Here is a 10,790-nt window from a genome sequence, read left to right as displayed (position 1 = left end):
TTAACAGTTTCAAACTACAACAAACAGCTGTGTACCATTTCTCATAAGCACTGAGCTACTTTCTCAGTAATATTTTACGTTATGTATTAACGCATGTTGTACTACTACTCGCTACTTGTATCGTGTTGTATTTTAACACAATTGGTCCTAATATGTTGACACGTGTGTTGTGGATGTTACTAAAGGAGATGATCAGTTATTGTATGTGTTGTATTTTGATATAAATTGTGTTATGATATATTTATTTTATAAAGCTCGCATGGCCAGGTGGGTTAAGGCGGTCAACTCCTAATCTGAGGGTCGCGGGTTCGAATCCACGTCGCAACAAACATGCTCATCCTTTCAGCCGTGAGGGCATTATAATGTGACGGTCAATCCCCCTATTCGTTGGTAAAAGAGTAGCCTAAGAGTTGGCGGTGGGTGGTGATGACTAGCTGCATTCCCTCTAGTCTTACACTGCTAAATTAGGGACGGCTAGCACAGGTAGCCCTCGTGTAGCTATGCGAGAAATTAAAAAAGAAACACATTTATTCTACGTTAACAAATATTTTCTCTCTTGATATGATTTGACATTTTCAACTTGCTGGGATGGTTTTTCCAGTTTGAAAATGCACTTTTTGAGCTAGACAGGCTATAATGTAAAAACTGATTAGTTGAAGTAGTCATAGTAAAAAAGTACAACTTGACCAGGTTATAGTTCACTGTTTGAAAACTTACTTCTTGACCTACAAACAGAACTTGCATGAACTTTATCTCTACTTCCCTGGCTACACATTTTACATAGTTTGTTAGTGTGTGTCTGTCTTCTCATTAACGTTTCTGCGCTACACTGACCACGATCTGTTGAGTGATAGCAAGGTATCAGTGACCCACACCTGGACTTCTAAAAAGTCATTAATATCCGTCTGTTGGCCACAGAAGAGTGGACCCTGATGGAAAACTTTGTTTGTGAATCTTTGACAAAAGGACGCGCTTCTGACCTCGTGTCGTGACATGTTTATGGCCCCAGTCCCCACGGGCCAGTTAACCAGGAGTTTCGAGTTCGATACGGTGTCTTCAAGCAATAACGTATAGAGGTCAGAAACCACTGCAGTACAAAATTCAAGATATATATAAGAAACGATTTGTAGAGAAAACGTACTTTCAAAAACTGTATTATATTAATATGAGTAATCTAGTGTTAAAATTAGTATTCAAATACCATAGATTACTAATTACTGCGATCAAGGTGTTGTGAAAATTATTTTATGCTCATCTATCGATCAAAATTTATAATAACGTGTCTCTTGGTCATCTAGTGAAGAAATATTCTCTTGGTTGTTTAGTGGACAAACACTCGTGATAACGTGTCTCTTGGTCATCTAGTGGAGAAATATTCTCTTGGTTGTTTAGTGGACAAACACTCGTGATAACGTGTCTCTTGGTCACCTAGTGGAGAAATATTCTCTTGGTTATTTAATGGACAAACACTCGTGATAACGTGTCTCTTGGTCAGCTAGTGGAGAAATATTCTCTTGGTTGTTTAATGGACAAACACTCGTGATAACGTGTCTCTTGGTCATCTAGTGGAGAAATATTCTCTTGGTTGTTTAGTGGACAAACACTCGTGATAATCTCTTGGTCAGCTAGTGGAGAAATATTCTCTTGGTTGTTTAATGGACAAACACTCGTGATAACGTGTCTATTGGTCACCTAGAAGACAGATCCTCACGATAACTATATCTTTGTCATCTAGTGGACATAAACTCATTATATTGTGACTCTTCGCCAGCTTGGACAAGCACTCATCATAATGTGTCCCTTGACCACCTAGTGGATAAAGACCCATTAGTGCAACCCACACTAATTCCTTCAGTACTTGCGATAAGGGGTAAGGTTTAGTGAGTAGTTTTCATGGTTTGTATCCTGTACGATTACTTAAACCTAATATTTAATTAATAACTTTAGGTAGCAAATAGGTTTCTATCTTATGCTACGACTATCAGTGCACTTTCGCCTTTATTTCAATCCTGGGAACTATTTTACGTGGTGCTAGTGATTGGGATTTGTTCCAGGATCCTCTTGATGGAAGACTAATTAATGTGTTATCTATCCTGCTTCAATCAGCTGTTTATGAAGATTAATTAAATTCCATGTTCTATGTTATAATTAATAATAATTCTGAAATAATAGGCTACGAATCACATGCGAGAAAAAATATACATATAGCCTTCTATTAAGAAGACCCAGGATCGAAATCCAGTTTTCTTACAAACAAATAAAATATTATTTTATGGGACTTCCTCCATTATCAGTCGAACTAGCTGGTAAGTTTCACGTAAACAATAATAAGTTAAATATTACTAACCAATAATTAGATGTCTGTGATCGTCATTATCCATGGCAAAAAAGCAATAGAGGTTATTATCCATAAGAACAAAACAATATAGATTATTATCCATAAGAACAAAACAATATAGATTATTATCCATAAGAACAAAACAATATAGATTATTATCCATAAGAAGAAAACAATACATATCGTTATTGTCTACTACTATCTGTGAGAAACCGTGGCTGAGATTTATCCAGCAGTATTGTCTACTACTATCTGTGAGAAACCGTGGCTGAGATTTATCCAGCAGTATTGTCTACTACTATCTGTGAGAAACCATGGCTGAGATTTATCCAGCAGTATTGTCCACTACTATCTGTGAGAAACCATGGCTGAGATTTATCCAGCAGTATTGTCCACTACTATCACTGTGAGAAACTGTGGCTGAGATTTATCCAGCAGTATTGTCCACTACTATCTGTGAGAAACTGTGGCTGAGATTTATCCAGCAGTATTGTCCACTACTATCTGTGAGAAACCGTGGCTGAGATTTATCCAGCAGTATTGTCCACTACTATCTGTGAGAAACCGTGGCTGAGATTTATCCAGCAGTATTGTCCACTACTATCTGTGAGAAACCATGGCTGAGATTTATCCAGCAGTATTGTCCACTACTATCACTGTGAGAAACCGTGGCTGAGATTCATCCAGCAGTATTGCCTACTACTACCTCTGTGAGAAACCGTGGCTGAGATTTATCCAGCAGTATTGTCCACTACTATCTCTGTGAGAAACCGTGGCTGAGATTTATCCAGCAGTATTGTCTACTACTATCTGTGAGAAACCATGGCTGAGATTTATCCAGCAGTATTGTCTACTACTATCTCTATGTGAAACCGTGGCTGAGATTTATCCAGCAGTATTGTCTACTACTATCTGTGAGAAACCGTGGCTGAGATTTATCCAGCAGTATTGTCTACTACTATCTGTGAGAAACCGTGGCTGAGATTTATCCAGCAGTATTGTCTACTACTACCTTTGTGAGAAACCGTGGCTGAGATTTATCCAGGAGTATTGTCCACTACTATCTCTGTGAGAAATCGTGGCCAGCAGTATTGTCCACTACTATCTCTGTGAGTAATCGTGGCTGAGATTTATAAGTATAAAGTATAAAGGTTTATAATGCTGAATACCAATTTTTGACACTTATAGTGGGCATAGCTCACCGTAGTCCATTGTTTAGCTTTGTATTTAACTGCAAACAAACTGTTTGATATAATGGATTGTTTGAACTTCGAATGAGTTACATACTACGATATGTTCAGACTCTAGTGTATTTACAACCAGTTATCTCGTGCTGTTTTGCAGACTTATAGTTTTTGTTATCTGTCTTTTTAGCTGTATATATATATATTTACGCAATTCGTCTTTCGCTCTATATAAACATTATTCTCAGTTTAGCTGGGTCCTCTCTGTGTCACAGCTAATAATAGCGTTTCAATATCTATGGTGGACATAACACATGGATGGCCCCTTGTATATATTTCTGTTTGAGAAGAAACAAACCTAGAGTTTCGAACATCGTAGAAACCACGATATAATCTCAAGCATTCAGGTATCGAATATTGTTTTAATCTGTCTATGTAGCCTTTAGAAGATGCGGTCATATAATTTTCACTTACATATAAATGATTTCTATACGTGTCTAAGACCAGCTGTTCGTGGTGCTAAGCCTGAATAAAAACTTACTATTGTCGTTATGTTTGGATTTTTTCTTCTTTCCAATCGTTAAATGATGGATGAGAGTATCCCCAAGACGCATGCGCCTTCCTTACCACCCTGTCAGATGTTCATTCCTTGTACACAAATCCCGCCCTGCCCTAAACTTCCTTCTTTGTTGGATGTGACAGTTTTTGTAGGCAGATAATATATATAAGTGGTTTTCGTTCTGAAAGTATAACTTTCATTAAAGTAAGTGTTGCTTAAGACGTGTAAATGTGTTTGAACATTAAGGTTTATATGTTCTAGTCAACAGAATCCGTTACACTAACACTGGAGTTCTTTAATCAATTAGTAATTCGTTTCACAATTTGTAATCAACACAATCCATCTGTGTATTTCTGACCAGGAGCTCAGCGGTATGCTTGAACGACTTATACCGCATTCTAAAATAAACACACTGGCATAGAGCGAAAGGCCTCGTCGGATCTGAGTATGCCAAATACAGTGTGGTCAACATTTATTCTTATTTCAATCGTAACTCATTCTTAACTGTTTTTCTTCCTAGTTCTTCCCTCTAATAGGTTCACACCCTAAAATCGGAGTTAGATATCAGTGGTGCTGTTTGGTGTTTCGTCACAACCAGAGCTCATATGTCTATCATAAAACTGACCTTGGTTCTGTCAAGCAGGTACATGAAGAACAGGTTTCGTTCTTTATCTGTTTTTAATTTTCAGATCTCGATTTGTCGTGAATTGATCTAGAAAGTTCATTGGTCGCTTGTATTGTAACAAAAAAGGTTCTTGAGGTGTAAGACGGTGGTTATTATTTTCAGACTAAAAATCTAGAGTCTTCAAGACTCATTACTTCTGATTGTGTTCACCTTAACAATTAAAATTTACTTGTTTCTGAATTTCGCGCAAAGCTACACGAGGGCTATCTGCGTTAGCCGTCCCTAATTTAGTAGTGTAAGACTGGAGGGAAGGCAGCTAGTCATCACCACCAACCGCCAACTCTTGGGCTACTCTTTTACCAACGAATAGTGTGATTGACCGCAAATGATAACGTCCCACGGATGAAAAAGCGAGCATGTTTGGTGTGACGGGGATTCGAACCCGCGACCCTCGGATTAGGAGTCGAGTGCCTTACCCATCTGGCCATGCCGGGCCTAACAATTAAAATAAACAGTAGTTTTATCGTTTAAAGTGAATCTCTCAACAAGAGATAAGTCTTGGGACCTACAAATCATGGGTTCGATTCACCTTGGTTGCCACAGTGGATAACTATCAAAAAACAGATGCTTTTAACAAAAGTTATTATTACCAAAATTAGGATCGTATCTATGTATTGTAAATTACAATAAGTAATAAGGGCATATGTTCATTTTTCTCGATTCTTCAGGGCAGACTGTCAGCTTCTGGGTGGAGTTACTGCGTTACTTGGGCTTGTTTACTTCGTGAAAGAAGACGAGTGAGCCGAAGTGTGTGTCTAGTTTCATTAAACGAGTCCTGATTCATGTTGGTAGTTAAAGTACGTGCTGTCCACTTCTTTCAATTCTGTAACATATATCTATTATTTATTTTTAGCTACCAGAACACAATAATCATGGGTTGTTCATACTTTGGAAACATTCGCCTTGCCTGCGCATCCCCACGGAGTTGACTTGGCTGCTGTTGGCTATGACCCTGCTTTAAAACCTCACTCTGCTCCGACTGGGGCCGCTTGTTGGCGCGAAGTCCGCCCCTCCATGCCTCTCCAATAGGCCGGAAAAGTGACCGAATACAATCAATTGTGATGGAAACAGCCTTGACTTTGGTTTCACGATGGCTTCTTGTACTCCAGCTTCTAGATGAAGCTATCTACAAGTCACCCTAAGAGTTACAAAAACCGCCTTTTTATACTTGCCTACCTGTTAAAATATTTTATTTTCACTACCCCATTTTCGACGCTACAATTATACAGGAGACTGTATACTTACCTGCAACTGTTAGTTATGTAATAATATGTTTATTTTTCCAAATAAATAAAAATAAAAATACACAAACGAAATTGTCGAGTTTCATTAAGCAAACGTTTCTTGTCCACATGTTCTCATATTCTTTATAAATTAAGTAGGGGTCAAAGACCTTTACAGAGTTATAGAAAATGTTTTTTGTGAATAATGAAATATTCGGTGTACTGTTATTAACAAAAGCACGTCAAATTCTGTGGTTTTTCGAGTGTCAAAAACACACAACACCTCTGCAGTCCATTTGTTGTAAGTCTTTCATATTTTCATTCATTTAAGGAGTGTGTTTTAAATGTCTGATTCTTTTAACTACCACATGTGTAGTAACCAACTGTTGCCAGCTTTCTATGAAAGATCAACAGTTGCTCTTGTATGATGAACTAATCTAAAAGATTACTGTTTATTGGTGGCTTAACTCACGTGGTAGATACGACACGTTTTTGAGGTAAAAACTTTGAAGGTATCTAATGCTATTCATTGGGTTCGAAATGTAATGAAACATCTTTATTTGTAGCACGTGTTTTTAACTGTAGACGAAGTATAGTTTGTTTCAAACCAGAGTAAAGATTGATGTTTTGAAATTGTTTATTTATATTTTATTGTACATGTTTAATTCATGAGGTTCCTCCCACAACGTAACTTTAGTTCTTACTGTTAAGTGTGAAAACGCACAACGACTTCTCGTTTCCCCACAACGTAACATTAGTTCTTACTGTTAAGTGTGAAAACGCACAACGACTTCTCGTTCCTCCCACAACGCAACGTTAGTTATTACGGTTCAGTGTGAAAACGCACAACGACTTCTCGTTTCTCCCACAACGTAACGTTAGTTCTTACTGTTCAGTGTGAAAACGCACAACGACTTCTCGTTTCTCCCACAACGTAACGTTAGTTCTTACTGTTCAGTGTGAAAACGCACAACGACTTCTCGTTCCTCCCACAACGTAACGTTAGTTCTTACTGTTCAGTGTGAAAATGCACAGCGACTTCTCGTTCCTCCCACAACGTAACGTTAGTTCTTACTGTTCAGTGTGAAAATGCACAACGACTTCTCGTTCCTCCCACAACGTAACATTAGTTCTTACTGTTAAGTGTGAAAACGACTTCTCGATGAACACGTTTTGTAATATTCGTTTATTCAAAACGTTTCTTTGTTTCAGAATTTTCGCGCAAGACAACTATATACCGGTCGTTTGTGTTTCTTACTGCAAAGCCACATTGGGCCTTCTGCTGAGCCCACCGAGGGGAATCGAATCCCTGATTTCAGCGTTGCAAGTCCGTAGACTTACCGGTGTACTAGCGGAGGGCAATATACCGATCGTAATTTTAAAGTAAATAGTGAACAGTACCCAGCGCTAACTTTTGGAATACTCCAAAGAGCGGATCACTGAATCACGTCTGATCCTCATTTGAAAAATAAAACAAATACCAATAATAAATTAAAACAACACATTTCTAGACATGAATCCAAATTAGCGCCCCCTGTGGATTATGCGGTTAAAACCGGGTTTCGATACCTGTGGCGGCCACAGCACATATAGTGTAGCTTTGGGATTAGCAACAGACAATTCAAATTATTTAGAAACAGACAATTCAAATTATTTAGAAACAGACAATTTAAATTATTTAGAAACAGACAGTTCAAATTATTTAGAAACAGACAATTTAAATTATTTAGAAACAGACAGTTCAAATTATTTAGAAACAGGCAATTCAAATTATTTAGAAACAGACAATTCAAATTATTTAGAAACAGACAATTCAAATTATTTACCAGCAAAAATAGGATTTAAAGTTTCTATCGAATTTTTATGATCGTCAAGTGAAATCGGTAGCTTGAGAATCATTAATCAATGGAGTGTATCAGGATAATACGTCAGATATTTTAACAGGTTGGTTTGTAAAACTAAAGTATTCAGTTTCAATATTTTAACAAGTTAATTTGTAAAACTAAAGTATTCAGTTTCAATATTTTAACAGGTTCATTTGTAAAACTAAATTATTCAGTTTCAATATTTTAACAAGTTCGTTTAGAAAACTAAAGTATTCAGTTTCAATATTTTAACAGGTTCGTTTGTAAAACTAAAGTATTCAGTTTCAATATTTTAACAAGTTAATTTGTAAAACTAAAGTATTCAGTTTCAATATTTTAACAAGTTCGTTTGTAAAACTAAAGTATTCAGTTTCAATATTTTAACAGGTTCGTTTGTAAAACTAAAGTATTCAGTTTCAATATTTTAACAAGTTAATTTATAAAACTAAAGTATTCAGTTTCAATATTTTAACAAGTTCGTTTAGAAAACTAAAGTATTCATTTTCAATATTTTAACAGGTTCGTTTGTAAAACTAAAGTATTCAGTGTCAATATCTTAACAGGTTCATTTGTAAAACTAAAGTATTCAGTTTCACTATTTGCTGTTGGAAATGATGAACGTGCGGTGGTTATATTATGTTTAATCGTAATTAGCCTGCATGTTTATTATATAAAACTGATGAGAAACTGTTTTTAAAAATGTAAATATAAACATGTATTAGTATGTTTAATAAACGTAAGGTCCCTTCGATGCACAGAGATTCCCATATACCAACCAAGCCCCTTCACTACCCTTAGTTACTCTCCGTAAGGAGGGTGGGTCCTTACTCGAAAACATTCGGTACTTACGTATACAAAGTTTGGTCCAGCTAGTTCGTGACGTGTTTCATGGTTTTGGAATTGTGATAATGAAAACTGGAAGGTCAGACACGTGCAAGAACCCTTCTTCTCACCTTGACTGTTGAAACTAATTTTTATTTGAAAAAAGATTATAATTTTTAAGCACGTGGCTATTGCATGCACGTTACGATACCCTTTAGATAGCCACATAACAACTGAATATTTTTCGACAATTGGTGGCATGAACACAGCGTCAAGTTGGCGCTCCAACAGTCCCGAGAGATGACAGAAATAAACGTCGATCGATGCTAGTTTTCAACAACTCTGAAAACCTGTTAGCAGTTCTCTATCATGTCTGGGTGACCCTCTAAAGGCGTTGAATCCCCATTGGAAGCTACGCCAAATAAATAAAAACACCCCAGCTTTTCCTGTCGAGTTTGATCCTGCTAGTTGTGGAATAAAGTAAGTGAAAGTACATACACAATGTGGTCTGGTTGTATGTTTTATTATTAATAACTCATTTACTACATACACTCCAGTATAATAATACATTTACTACACTCTAGCAGGACGTCGGTATAATAATACATTTACTACACTCTAGCAGAACGTCAGTATAATAATACATTTAGTACACTCTAGCAGAACGTCAGTATAATAATACATTTAGTACACTCCAGCAGAACGTCAGTATAATAATACATTTACTACACTCTAGCAGAACGTCAGTATAATAATACATTTACTACACTCTAGCAGGACGTCAATATGATAATACATTTACTACACTCTAGCAGAACGTCAGTATAATAATACATTTAGTACACTCTACAGAACGTCAGTATAATAATACATTTAGTACACTCTAGCAGAACGTCGGTATAATAATACATTTAGTACACTCTAGCAGAACGTCGGTATAATAATACATTTAGTACACTCTAGCAGGACGTCGGTATAATAATACATTTAGTACACTCTAGCAGGACGTCGGTATAATAATACATTTAGTACACTCTAGCAGGACGTCGGTATAATAATACATTTAGTACACTCTAGCAGGACGTCGGTATAATAATACATTTAGTACACTCTAGCAGAACGTCAGTATAATAATACATTTAGTACACTCTACAGAACGTCAGTATAATAATACATTTACTACACTCTAGCAGAACGTCAGTATAATAATACATTTACTACACTCTAGCAGGACGTCGGTATAATAATACATTTAGTACACTCTAGCAGGACGTCGGTATAATAATACATTTAGTACACTCTAGCAGGACGTCGGTATAATAATACATTTAGTACACTCTAGCAGAACGTCTGTATAATAATACATTTAGTACACTCTAGCAGGACGTCGGTATAATAATACATTTAGTACACTCTAGCAGGACGTCGGTATAATAATACATTTAGTACACTCTAGCAGAACGTCGGTATAATAATACATTTAGTACACTCTAGCAGAACGTCGGTATAATAATACATTTAGTACACTCTAGCAGAACGTCGGTATAATAATACATTTAGTACACTCTAGCAGAACGTCAGTATAATAATACATTTAGTACACTCTAGCAGGACGTCGGTATAATAATACATTTAGTACACTCTAGCAGGACGTCGGTATAATAATACATTTAGTACACTCTAGCAGGACGTCGGTATAATAATACATTTAGTACACTCTAGCAGGACGTCGGTATAATAATACATTTAGTACACTCTAGCAGAACGTCGGTATAATAATACATTTAGTACACTCTAGCAGAACGTCGGTATAATAATACATTTACTACACTCTAGCAGAACGTCAGTATAATAATACATTTAGTACACTCTAGCAGGACGTCGGTATAATAATACATTTAGTACACTCTAGCAGGACGTCGGTATAATAATACATTTAGTACACTCTAGCAGAACGTCTGTATAATAATACATTTAGTACACTCTAGCAGGACGTCGGTATAATAATACATTTAGTACACTCTAGCAGGACTTCGGTATAATAATACATTTAGTACACTCTAGCAGAACGTCGGTATAATAATACATTTAGTACACTCTAGCAGAACGTCGGT

The sequence above is a fragment of the Tachypleus tridentatus genome, unplaced genomic scaffold (genome assembly GCF_004210375.1).
Source record: "Tachypleus tridentatus isolate NWPU-2018 unplaced genomic scaffold, ASM421037v1 Hic_cluster_2, whole genome shotgun sequence".
Taxonomy (NCBI): Eukaryota; Metazoa; Arthropoda; class Merostomata; order Xiphosura; family Limulidae; genus Tachypleus; species Tachypleus tridentatus.
This window is presented reverse-complemented; position numbering follows the sequence as displayed.